Source organism: Arvicola amphibius, chromosome 8, assembly GCF_903992535.2.
Source record: "Arvicola amphibius chromosome 8, mArvAmp1.2, whole genome shotgun sequence".
NCBI lineage: Eukaryota > Metazoa > Chordata > Mammalia > Rodentia > Cricetidae > Arvicola > Arvicola amphibius.
Genome location: NC_052054.1, coordinates 15,866,292 through 15,880,240, shown reverse-complemented (window position 1 = coordinate 15,880,240; position 13,949 = coordinate 15,866,292). Strand labels below are relative to the sequence as shown.

Genomic DNA, 13,949 nt, shown 5'->3' with positions numbered 1-13,949 from the left:
GTCTGATTTCTGTTTGTAAAGTGCGTTTTTATTGGCTATGAGAGCTCCTATAAACGAGGAATGCTCTGCATGCCCGGGAATTGCTGTGTCTTGGAGCCTGTGATAGACTGGCCAACCCTCATTGCTGTCTGCATCTGCTATAGGCAGACGTGAAGCATTGGCTGGTCTATTTGTATCTGTTCCAACAAAGAGAAAAAGTGTGTGTGTGTGTGTGTGTGTGTGTGTGTGTGTGTGTGTGTGTGTGTGTGTGTGAGTAGTCAGAGAGACAGACACACAGAGAAAGAGACAGAAACACAAGACACACACACAATGAAAGAGAGAGAGAGAGAAAGAGAGAGAACATTATGACTTTCTTGGAGAGCCCTTTTGTGAGTTTCTGGAGTGTCAATATGTGCCTGCACATATGTGATAGTTTGAGATCTTCTACAGTAACCTTTAATGGTCCTCTTGAGGCATTGTACCATATTCAGCCCAGTTTCTATTATTGGGAAGTCTGAGGCAATTCCTAAGCACTAAACTGTCCTTTGATCTGTAGAAACAGTGGTTTCCATGGAGCTGTGCTGGCTAATGACCAAGCTGGAGTTCAGCATTCCAGCGAGCTGGGTTCTGTGTTCCTAACCAGGCCTGTCCTGAAGTATTTGCATAAAGACTTTAAGATCATCATGTTTTGTATGTGAGTGCTGAAAATAAATTGATTATTTGGGGGTTAAAGTATGGCAAAGCATTCAAATTTTTTTCATTTATCTAAATGTTAGCTAATTTTCAGAAAAGAAAGTATTTTAATCTTTTGATGACACAGAATACACATTTTCCTAATATTCCTATTTTGTACAAAGTAACACAAAACAGACTTTGTCTTATTTGACCTTAATTGTAAATAAAAATGAAAGCCAAATTATTGTGTCCAATATATTCCCCACATCTGGCAATACTCTTTTCTCAAAGCAATTGTTAATCCCGAGTTATTTTTAGACATTTTAAGCTGAGTCGTCTTCTCTGGACTTCTTTCTCCCCCACCCTATTCTGCAGAGCAGGCTGCCTAAGATGCCTGCCAGCACCAGCCCCAGTGACTGTGATGAACCCCACAAACTCTCGCACAGCCATGCTATGGCTTCAGGAAGAACAGACAGAGGTGCCCAACAACAGCCTGCCCTCTGGCACAGGGCAAAGAAAGTCTCAAAAAAGTGATAAAGAAAATAGCTGTCAATAAGTGGGCAATGTTTCTACTGTGCAGATAAAATAGGGGTCAAGAGAAAAGATGGCATTTGCCTGAGTAGACTGTAGCTGAAAGGCGTCGGTGATGACCTTTGATTTCTACAAAAGCCATTCTGTGATGGTTGGATACGTGGCTCCCTTTTAACTGCATCTGGGAGTATCCAAGAGGCCTTGGCCTATGGGGACAGTTAACCCCTTAGCTAACATGTAAAATAAACAAACAAACAAACAAATAAAAAACATGAAATACTCTCTGGGGCCAAATTTGTTGTCTTGGTATGGTCTTTCAGGGTATCCCAGGCTGACCTCGAACTCCTGACAATCCTCCCTACCTCAGCCTTTGACTCTTTCATGAATCACTGCGTCTGGCTTCAAGCTAAATGCTTACCTATTTTCACCACCTTCCGTGATATCGAGGCCTGGTACTTACTTAGTCCTCTCACCAGCAATCTCAGGAAGCCCGGAGACTCTCAGCCTGCAGTCACCCTTCTCCCCTTTGCTTGTCTTGTGGGTCTGGCTCTAACTCAGGTTGTGATCCTAAGATGTGCTTCTGATTTCCTTTCAAACTGTTCCTGGAATAACCGAAGGGTTTTGCATTCATGAGAAACATTAACATTATATTTTCCCCTGATCCCTTAATGAGAAATTTATTTTTGTTCATAATCTCATAGATTTTGATGGAAGAAAAATACTGGTTTTTCATTTGTGTTTTTACACATATTTATGGGTCCAAAATAAATAAACAACAAGGAAGAAAAGTCCGTTTTCAAAAATCAGCAGTACTCTGGGGGAGGCGCTAATAAAAACTGATTTAAGTGGATTCTGTTGTCAGAGATTCTCACTTTGCGTTCACTGTCTTCCTGTCACTGATCCCTTAAGTCATGTTTTTCGGATATGTAGGACAAAATGCTGGGTTTGTAATAAAGAAGAAAACCTCAGAGCAGCTGGGAGAATCATCCAGAAAGAGCAGCTATGAAACACCAAGCAGAGCTCCCTCCAGCTGTTCCCAACAGTGTGAGCACTTTCGGTGCACAGAGCTGCTGACCTCAGGCCTGTGCGTGGCACCCTCTGGAGCTGTGTCATTGTGCTAACACTAGACCCGAGGGGGTTAAAATACACGTCTGCATGCTTGTGTTCAAAAGTTCAGTGAAAATTTTGGGTTCCCTATTCACCCTAGAAATGGTGGGGAAACCCTGAGTCCCAGAAGCACACAGAGCTCATGACCCTCCAAGCTGCGGGTATGAGATAGTGGTCTGTTTGGCTGGGGAGGGAATGACACAGTGAAAATAGTTCCTCTTGCTATTTCTTTTCCCTCTATCTGCAGGGGAAAGGACAGGGATAGTGTGAAGACGAGACCACCATCGTGAGTTGGGGGTGAATGATCAAGTTGGGAATCAGAATCAGACAAGGCCTTCATGTACTCAGTCCAGTAAGTCTTCCTCACGAGAGTGTTGGTGAGGGCTCCATCAGCCAGGTCCTGTGGTAGCTGCTAAGGACAAGTGAGTCACACAAAACTGTAACGCCCAAGGGGCAAGAGTCTAGTGGAGCTAGAAGACAGTGGCTTTAAAGTCATAATAAGTGTGTGGTTGACTGCTGTGCTATGAAGAACGCAGGGGAGGTCTTAAGAGATTTGGGTTGGCAAGAGTTTGGAGATGGACCATAGGAAAGAGTGAACGGGTAAAAACAAGCAGAGAGCCACGGTGACTGAGTTGGGAAGAGAGAGGAATCTCTACTGACTGGCCTGGTGGGCCATGCTCGGGTGCTCCACTTTCATCTGAAAGGCAGAGACTGCGCTTACAGGCTTTAAGTAGGAGAGAAATGAGTCCAGGTCAGCTTTTTCTCAGTCCATGGTAGCCATTGGGTGGTTATATATTGTCCCTTTATAGATGTTCCATTGCATTGCTACCCAGGATGCTTTTATTCACAGTGGGGAGGACAGATGGGCATGCGGAGGGAGCAGAGTATGTGGAGATCCAAGGTTGACACAAGGAAGTCTTTCTTCAGTCTCCTCTCCACTTTATTTTCTGAGACAAGGTCTCCACTCAACCCAAAGATGAGCATTTTGGCTAAACTGGCTGACCAGCAAGCCCCGGGATTCACCCATCTCTGTCCATCAGTGGCGGAGGTACATGTGGTCACCTCCCTGCTCAGTTTATACCTGGCATTCTGAGGACCTGAACTCAGGTCCTCACGCTTGTGTAGCGAGCACTTTACCCACTGAGCCATCTCCCCTACCCAAGAAGTCCCTGTTTTCCAAGTTAGGTTAAGAAATAAGAGCGCCATGTATGGACAGAGGAAGACAGCAGTCACTAAAATAAGGAGCCTCCTCACAGATGTCCCTTCCAGCATTCCTGCCATGCAGTCCCTCAGCATCTCTGCTTCAGAGCAAGTCAAATGAAGTATTTCAGCACTTTCTGCTGTACATCAACTCTGTCTGCTTATTTTCCTCCCTCAAATTACATATTCTGGCAAGATTTGCACTTGTAAAGCATTTAATTATTGTGCTTGGCAGTCGTGCCTGGTTGCATTATGTAAACAAATGCCAACTTCAAACACTGAGGCTGAGTTTTATTTTCATAGTCTGCCAGAAAGCAAGACTATTTGATGTGTAGTTCTGATGCTCCGTTTCTGATTACGTAACGTAGGTGTGGGAACAGAAATCTGGCTCGTCTCTAAGGTCCTAACGCCACAGAAAATTAGCCTTTAGCAATCCCAGTAGAAGTGTAAATCACACATGTGCAAGCGTGCACACACACACACACACACACACACACACACACACACATACATGTTCCAAAGACACTTGTAATATATGCTCCACTTAACTGAACGTCCCTTGTATCTTCAAACATTTGTCCAAGCACTGCAGTATTTTCAGATCTTCTATGTGGTTTCTGAACTCAGCAAAGTGGAGCTAACTCACCGCTATCTCAGGGAAAGGTTCCCAAGGGTTCCCGCGAAGGTCCTGACAGACACAGCTCATTGCCTTATAGCTATCTGCAGGCAATGATCACTAATGTGTAAGTGTGATCAAAAGCGCTTCTGGGCTCAGTGGACTCTAGAATAGTCTATAGTCCTGCACAGAGCTAATAAAGAACTCTTAATGAGCAGGGTGCTGGAGCAATGAATCAGTAGGTAAAGTCCTTGTCACATGGCATCTTGAGTACAAACTCGACAACCCATGTACAAAGCCAAGTGTGAGGCAGACCTGCAATCCCAACACTGGGCAGTGGAAGACGGTAGGACCCCTGAGGCTTGCCGGCCAGACAGTCTAGCCGAGTAGCAAGCAACAAATTTGCTGTCTCAAAAAATGAGGTGGAAATGGCAAGTGACAGAAGACAGCTGACGTCAGCCACTGGCCGCCACACATGCACGTGCACCTACACACATGTACATTCACACAGTCACACATACACGAAAAGAACTAGTGTTTTCTCCACTCCGTTGATTTAAAAAAAAGTATCCATCCCACTCCTTCCCTCCTCCCTAGAGTATGAGAAATTGATTTAGGAAAGAGTAGAAGCCTACTCTGTTTCACCCTTTCAGGTCCTCCAAATGTCTTCCTGGAGTCCAGCGTCAGACTCCTCGTTCATGGAGCTGATCCTGAGACCGAACAAATCATCAGAGGAAGGTCAAATTACAGTTCGGATGCCATGCTTACTTATGGAAGTGAGAACTTGTATGACCCGGGTTAGAGAAAGAAAAAAATAACAGGGGTTGAAAAGGGGTTTTAGGGTAACCCTGATGTTACCAGAAAGTTTAGGTAGGCAGATCTTCTCATCTCTTGAGGGGTCTGGATAACTGCTGTTTTATTCTAATAGTTATGACAGAATGAATGAGCTCAGAGCCCGGCCTCACTCCCCTCTGAATTTTGCAGAACCAGCCTGTTCCAGAGAACGGGATGTGGATTCAGGCCTTTGTATGAGAATGGCCTTCCTGCGAGGATGGAGCATCACCTGTCAGCTAGGTTCCAATGCTTGCTCTCTGTGGCTGTAGAGGGGTAGGTAGGGAGTTGCCTGGTCTTCACTTTTATTTCCAGTTGCAAAGCTAGACTATTCCTCAGACACTTCCTCCAGAATGTGCATACAACTTGGGAATGGTTTGATGCTTGAAAATGCTGTGGTGAACACAAAACTTATGTGTGAATTGGCATAGTAGAGCACGTGAGGAATGTGTAGTAGCTGCAGGTGGCATGCTGGGCACTCAACATGTTAGCCAGCAAGGGAGGGAAGTTCTCTGTATAAACCTAACCTGACAGTTTCTCCTCTCCCACCTGATAGCAACAGCTCCTTGGTGAAATTTTCCCATCTGCCTTACCTGCTTCCTTCCCCCACTCCTGGTACCATTTATTAATCCACAGTGGGTGAAGCTGTAGGCTGCAGAAACTTCTCTAAGGTGGCACACCCATGAGCAGCAGAACCAGGGCTGGCGGATGTGACACACGGCACACCCGTGATGCACACTGCCCCAGGTTGTGTGCAGCATCAACAGTGTGGCATGGGTGGGTTTGGCGGGAGGCCCTGAGTCTTCAATCTCACCTTTCAGTTTTTCTTATTTACAAAATTACAGGGAGTCTTTGTTGTCGGGGTTTCTGTCCTGCCCAGTTTCTGCAATTGTTAAGTCCCAAAGAAATCACACAGAGGTCTACATTAATCACAAACTGATTGGTCCATTAGCTCAGGCTTCTTATTAACTCTTATAACTTATATTAGTCCATTATTCTTGTCTATGCTAGACTCGTGGCTCAGTACCTTATTCAGCGTGGCAGTCACATCTTGCTTTTTCTGTGGCTGGTCAGGACTGCAGAAGGAACTTCCTTCTTCACAGAATTCTCCTGTTCTCCTTGACCCACCTCTACTTCCTGTCTGGTTGTCCTGCCTATACTTCCTGCCTGGCTTCCTACTGGCCAATCATCATTTATTTAAAATATAATTGACAGAATACAGACCATTCTCCCACACCAAGTCTTGACTCTTTCCCACCTCTTCATAGGATACTTTTACATTGATCTCTTGTCTCTAGAGACAAAACTTCATTTTCCTAGTGGGAAGTTAAGCAGTAAAAATTATTTAAAACAAATAAGTTGCAAACACCAGATATACTATAAAAGAAAGGCTATCCAAGGTTGAGTCTGCATGCCCCAGGTTGGAGGTCTTGTATGTGCTCTCTACAACACCTGGTGCATTCCCCTGTGTAGAAAGCAGGGATAATAGAAGAGGCAATTCTAAATCCTGAATTGTGGTATCTGCACAGTTTCTTTTCTACTTAAGTTGGGACAAAATTGTTTAGCGTGTTTAACACCTTGATAGACGATCAGAATGATGTCTTCTTTTGTTATTTTGTTAATAGCAATATCTATCAGAAAAAGATGTCTACATTCCCCTTGTTCTTGTTTGGGAACTGATGTATTTGAGAGCCACAATAGAAAAGGAAGGAGAGGGGCTGTAGACCATTGGAGGTCATAGTGAAGTCCTGGTAAGAATTTTCCTGTCTGGGATTATCTAACTTTTGTTTGCTAGAGCACTTCTATCCAACTGTTCATTAATGAAAATGTCCAGTAGCAATTATTTTAAATAAGAGTAAAGGGATATAAGAGCTTTCAACTTATCCCCGACCTTAAATAATGCCTGAAATAAGGTTCATATGAGCGCTCCCTGCTGCAATAAGACAAAATGAAGCCCCCCACCAAGAAAAAGTAAGAGTTCCCACTCTTTGCTGATCAATGTTTTTAAACCACTCCCGATGGAACTTGAATTCTCCAGTGTCTAAATAAGCTTCAGTAATTCCATAAAGCAAGGAAAAAGAGACCAGCTCCTAGTGCCTTAAATAATCCTCCACACGTAAACAGGAGTTACTTCCTAATAGACCCATGTTAGCTTCAGATGCTCCAGCAAACAGGGCTTTTTATATTAGGTCCCGCCTGAATTACCCATCTTGACCCGATCTAATTGATGTAAGTGGCAGGAATTAATTTTGTGCAGGCAAGGAGAATGGCTAACCCCAGTCAATCAGCGCCTTGTAATTAATCCACATACTCTTAAAAGAAAAAGAGAAAAGTTGGCACATTCTCTGGCTTACAGCTCTCTACCAACCTTCCACAGAGTTCCTGGTTTTTATAGGGTTCAAATTTCAGGGTAGAATTACAATTAACAAAGGTTTGGCCAGAGCAGATGGCTCTTTCCAGCTGCCAGATATTGAGGTCTTGTTTGAAATCTGCTCTAACCATGAAAGCCAAAGGAGTATTTGAATCAAAGATAAACATTTTCAGATGCCTTTCAAATGTGGCTGAGCAGGTGGGTTTTACCATTTGGGGACATCATTGTTGTCTTTGAAACCCTAAGTCACTGAACCCCACTGAACTGTAAACCAATAATAAGTCTTAACTCACTACCTTTCATTATTGAGAAAATAAATAATAAACCTTTTGAGAGGAGGACAAAAATATTCAAGGATAGTTTCTTTCAAAATCAATGTCAAATAAATTCTTACTAAATTTTATGTATTAGTGAAGATGACATCACATTACATAGTTTTTTTCCTTTGCTCTAGCAAAGAAAATGAATGAAAATAAAATAATTTTTCTAATATTTTAGGGGTTGGCTGTGAGATAGCTCCATTCATGGCCTTTATTTCTAAATGTCTGTGTTTTTTTAAAGATCTGTATTTATTGCTATGTGTGTTGGGAGTGGGGCATGTGGCCCTGCATGTAAGCATGTCTACCATGTGCATGCATGTGTGTGTACCATGTGGATGCATGTATGTATACCATATGCATGCAGGTGCCCACAGAGGTCAGAAGTAGGCAATTTATCCTCTGGAACTGCAGTTACAGACAGGATGAATCATCTAATATAGATGCTAAGAACCAAATCTGGTTCTTCTTCAAGAGCAGCAAATATTCTTAACCACTTAACAATCTCTCCATCCCCTTTATATCTTCAAAAAGATGAAAATTAAACAGTTCTTTTATGTTTTCACCTATGTTTTGATCTTATAATGAATCTAGAGGCACAGTTAGCGTTCACAAGCTTTATGGCTGAGTCTATCAATGCAGCATTTCTAGGGATAGAGAAGACATAAATGCTTAATCCAAGTTGGAGGTAAGTGTGGGCATCTCACATCCCACCCCAGCTCTCTCGCTGAAGAATCCATACAATAAGGAAACATCATAAAACAAATCCTGTTTGCCCAAGGGAATGATTCGACATTTGTGGGCTTTCTTTATCAGAACTTAGCATCTAAAAACAATAGCTTTTTAAAAAATTACCACACTGATAATAAAAATATCTTATTCACTAATTATACTGACGTCTCCAGAGCATTATGGTTGTTCATTCATTCATTTCAATTCCTTCATTCATTTATCACACAAATTTTCATTTACTAGGTACTAAGTTCCGGGTCCTGATCCATATGCTGGGAAGTTAAGGTGGCTAAAAATGTACTCTCACTGTGGGGACCTAGTGGGGGAAATGGCTGGGAAGCAAGTAGTGATTGTAAATTATAAATACCAGGAAGAAAAAAATGCAGGTATTGTTCTGAGCAGCTGACGTCAGAGTCAATTCTGACAGATTAGCAGCAGCTGAAGTAGGTACCTCCAAGTGATGTGGAATGACCAAGAGCCCTAGGAAATCCTTGAGAAGACTGATGGGCCTGGGAGGTGTTTGGATCAAAGCTGGGAAGGCTAGCAAGGAGGAATGGGTTGAGACACATTAAAGGTCTTGATCATTATCCTAGAATAAATGAGAAGGCAGTGAAGAGTGTCCAGGGTGGGGTGACATCCGCTTTGCAATTTGGAAGATGGTGGCGCAATAGTCTGTCCCATCCAGGAGGCAGTTACTAGGCCACTCTTCTAGTACAGACATGAGATAGCCTGAGAGAGATTAAGGGATGGCTTAGTAAGAGAGAACCGAGAAGTGGAAAGCTTGGGTGGAGGTGGTAATGATTTGACTCTCCGGAGTGAAGAAGAAAAAGTAAGGTGGCCAGTGCTTCGGGCAAGCAGGGACCCCGTGGTGGTGCCATTCGCTGGCTGGGAACTGGGGCTCTGAGGATGACTGTATTTCATTCTGAGCATAGTGGACCTTCGTCTCCTGTGAAATCTCAAAGCTGGCTTATGGAGCAGTCACTTGGATATCCCGGCCTTTGTGCTCAGACACTTAAGCCGACACTATCTGAGTCATGAGTTCTGGCTGATGCTGCAAGAGAGACTGAGAAAGAATGCCGGTGGAGGTAGGAGGAGAGCCAGGTTACAGGGACACTGCTCCGAGAAGAAAGCAGTGGCCAAACATGTTAGACACTGCCAAGGAGTGACATGAGAAAGAGACTAATAAATATCAACTGCATTAGGCAGTGACATCCACAGAGAGCTGTTGCGGTGGGAAAGCTAGACTGGATGGAACTGGAAAGAGAAGCGCCAACAGCTGGGAGACGATGCACGGAGTCAAGGGGAGGGAGGGATAGATGGAAAAGTCTGGTCTGATAGGCACGTTCTCCCACCATTCGGGCTGTAGGAGAGGAGACACCGTGAAAGCAAATGAATAATGCTTATCTGTCAGAGAATCTAAATCCTAAGTGAATTAGCGAGTGACATTCCCTTCCCCCCAGATTGGTTGATGTGAGCAGAAACTGTGCGTGTGTTCCTGTCTCCCATGTTTTTCACCTCTGTGTGACCCCCTCAACGTGTGTTGCGCCTGCAGGAGACAGGGTAATGTTCAGGCAGATGTTGCACTGCACCTAGTTCAGGAACAGTTCAGACCAAGGTGTGCTTCACGCTGCCAGACAAGAAGTAACTAAGCCTTATCCTTTCCATTTCTCGCTAAAAAAAAGAAAAAGATGCTGTCTCCTTCCCCACTCTACACGTTGAGAACTCCACAGACCAATAGCCGACATCTTGTTCAGAAAGCAGGATTATTTCCTAGACCCTGGAGCAGATAGGGATACAGCTGTCACTGCTACGTACAGTCCTGTGCTCATAAAATCATTGCCAAGTCCAAAGCAGAACTTCATTGAGAGAACTCTGCAAGCCAGGCAGATGTGTGGTCCCATCGTGTGGGGAAAACCACAGCTGTGGGTGCACAGCGGGAATCTTGATTTCGGGCCTCCTCAGTTTCTTCCTGGCCTTGAACACAGAATGGACTCTAGAGCTATCCAGGCTCAGCTCCATAGGCCAGGCATTAATCGTGTAAAGCCACGAGTTGGCTATAGTATGGGCAGCTGCCACCCTGCCACACTGCCCATCGCTGTCTGTAGAGCCTGTTGGCCTCAAGACCCCCTTGCATACAGCTAATGCTCTCCTTCAGCACACCTGCTCCCCACATCCCACAGCAGTATAGATCAGAGGTCAGTCAAAACCACCTGCCTGCTAGAGTCACCTATATATCTATCCCGTATTAGGCCATAATGTCCTTGTAAGACCACCAGCCATGTGCTTACGGGGCAAGGACTGAGCCCTGCTTGGGAGAACCTTGCATGCCATGTCAGTGTCATCATAAGCTGAATCTTCTGTCATCATAAACACTGTACCAACGCTGCTCATAACCATAATAGAAGCCAGCTGCTAGAATAGAAAAGCTCGCTATTCAGTATAGACTAGCAAGGTATAAACAAGTGGTCTGTGTTTACTAGGCAGCATCAGTCAGAAGCGTCCATCTTCAGGAGTTATTATGTTCCTCAAAATAACATGTCAAGAGGCCAATTTGTTAGATGCCTAGTGTCAAAGCATCGAAGACCGTTTGGTCTAATTGGGTTTTGAACCTATTAGAGAACTGGAAAGACAGAAGCAAGACAGGCAGAAATCAAGCTCTCACCGTTAGCTTTGGGGGGGTCGTGTCTTATGACAGGCAGCAACATACTTTTTCCGTCTGTAGACTGAGCTGTGGTGAGCCCCTCCACACAGAAGCAGAACAGGAAGGAATTAAAGATAGCTCTCTGGAAATGAAGTACTTTCCCCTTTGACACATGCTTGTCCAACTCTTGATTAAGGCCTCCAAGAGATGTGTGTGGGAGAGGAGGGGTTAAATAGAGACCAGGAGAGGCTGGAGAGATGGCTCAGTGGTTAAGAGCACTGACTGCTCTTCCGGAGGACCTAGGTTCTATTCCCAGCACTTGCAGGGTGGCTCACAACCATCTGTAACTCCAGTTCCAGGGGCTCTCCTGGTCTTCTTAAGTACCAGATGGGGAAAAGGCAAAACACCCATAACACATAAATGATAAGGTAATTTTTAAACAGTAGAGAGGAGGAACTCTTCACGGGAAGTTACATAAACATCAGTAATGGTTTAGTCTCTGTGAGCCCCTGTGGATGCAGGTTAGTCGACTCTGTGGTCAGTCTAAAGGATGAACTCTGCACCGCATCTAATTCAGGAACACAGACTCTTAGAGACAAGAAGCCATTAAACTTCATCTTTTTCATTTCTCTCTTTAGAAAAAAAAAATGCTTTTTTTTCCCCATACTCTTCATGTCAAGAACTCCACGGACCAGTAACTGCACAGCTTGTTTAGAAAACGGGATTATTTCCTAGACCCTGGAGCCGTTAGCGACACACAGCTATCACAGCTACATGTAATTCTTTGCTCAAAACCCATTGGCAAGTCCAGAGCAGGACTTCACTGACAGAGCTCAGCAAGCCAGATGGCCCCTACGATCCTCCCCTCCTTATTTATAGGATCCCTGAGCTCCTCCTAATGTTTGGCTGGGGGGACTCTGCATCTGTTTCCATCCGTTGCTGGATGAAGCCTCTGATGACCATTGGGTAGGCACCAATCTATGAGTATAGCAGAATATCATTAGGAATTATTTCATTGACTTTTTTTTCCCTTTGCCCAGTCATGTTTGGTTCTATTCTAGATCCCTGGGCTATCCAGTCTCTGGGTCCTGACCCTCCAGGCAGTGTCAGAAGTGGGCTGCTTGTATGGAACTAATCTAGGCCTTCTGAATATACATTACAGTTGTGTAGCTTGGTCTTCTTGTAGGACCAACAGTGGGAACAGGGAGCTGACTCTGACTCTTTCGCCTGTGCTTAGGACCCTACTCCTCCTACCAGGATACTTCATTTAGCCTTAATACAAGGGGAGGTACCTAGTCTTACTGCAAGTTGCTATGCCATGTTTGATATTCATGGGAAACCTGCCCTTTTCTGGAGAGAGGAGGAGTGGGAGAGGGGGCAGAAGGAGTCTAGGGAGAGTACTGGGAAGGAAGGAGGGAGGGAAAACTGCAATGGGATGTAAAAAATAATTTTAAAATTAATTAATTTTTAAAAAATCAGTTCTAGACTGGAGAGATGAGGGTGTTTTTCCAAAGGACCCAGTTTGGATTCCCAGCACTCACATGATGGCTCATAGCTCTCTGTAGGTCCTGTCCAAGGGATCTCATGTCCTTTTCTGATCTCAACAGGCGCTGCACACATGTGGAGCACAAACATACATGCAGACAAAGCACCCATTCTCATAAAAATAAAGAATTTTTAAAAATCAGTACTGAGGGAGAAATATATCCCCACACAGTCGTACCCCACTCCAGCAGCCTCTCCTGGAAATAACAGGAGGAGGTCGAATATTTGCTAGAGACGGCAAGCTTACTTAATTCCAGCAGCTTAGTGCACATTTTCACGGTGACAGTCAGTCATCTGGGATGAGCAGGCCTCACTTCAATCAGCATTTGCCAAGTGTCCCCTGGTGCCCAGAGTCACATTAAGTCCTAAGCTATTTCCAAGAGGCACATGGCCTGATTCAGCTCTTGTCCCCTGCAGAGGGTGGGCAGTACTTGCAGCTATAAAATATAAAAGCGTGTGACTAGCTCGTCGTCACCATAAGAAGTCACAAGCAAATGCCCGTGAACCACTGTTTAAGAGACACTGAATTTCCAGCCACCTTCAGGGTGATTCTTGTTTTCTAGTTATCCTGTCTAGACATCACGCACTCACGCACGCTCGCACGACGCACGCGCATGCCTTTTGCAAGGGGCAGCCGGAGTGTCGATAAAAGAAGACAGATCTTGGGGGAGAATGATCTCACGTCCTTGCCCTATATCTTAACGGAAGAACACAGCTCTCCTGCAGTGTGACCTGTTTAAGGAAGGGCCTTTGTATGGACTGGGAAGGGTGGAGCTGACCTCACAGGCAGGACATTACTCTACTTCCTCTTCCTGTCCCTGTTTCTCACAGTCGTCATGGCCATTGCTCAGCTTCCTGCCGGGAAAACTGTGCATATTGAGTGTCCTTCTGCTGCCACCAGCAAGTGGAGGACAGCATAGTGCTGAGGGCTGCTATGTAATCCGAGCTGAGTTTACCCGTGGGACCTTTCTCAGTAGTGTTGAGAGTAGCTCTCTGTGTGGGGTTGGAAGAGGCAGGACACTGTTGACAAATTGTGTTCTGGGTCAAAACATCACAGGTAAGAGAACCATGAGAATTATGAAGGGAAGTGGCATTGATCAAGGACAAGTAATGCCAGCAGATAGCACATGCCACCAGGGTAGTCCTGAGGTGGAAGCAAGCAAGGTTCATGGAGAGATAAAAGGATGTGTGTAGAGACAAGACCTGTGTCTTGTTGCACACTGCTAGACAAAACAATGATGAAGGCTTTGGGCCCTGACTTCTTGAAGCAATTATGAACCTCCTGGCACATGTCAAACCGTGACCAGAAGGAGCCCTTTCAGGGAAAGTCCTGAGAAGCCAGCAAGGTGTTTCTGAGACCCACTGGGGCTGTGGAATAGCCATTGATTGAGACAGATGTAATAG

General features: G+C 44.7%; 1 protein-coding gene across 1 annotated transcript in view; it reads left to right on the top strand.

The window, feature by feature from the left end:
- The first annotated feature begins 2,548 nt into the window (after positions 1 to 2,548).
- Positions 2,549 to 13,949, top strand: part of Plekhg1 (pleckstrin homology and RhoGEF domain containing G1) — a 135,798-nt gene continuing 124,397 nt past the window's right edge. The window contains 1 exon segment of the mRNA XM_038340543.1: positions 2,549 to 2,644. The gene's annotated coding sequence lies outside the window, so the exon portion shown is untranslated.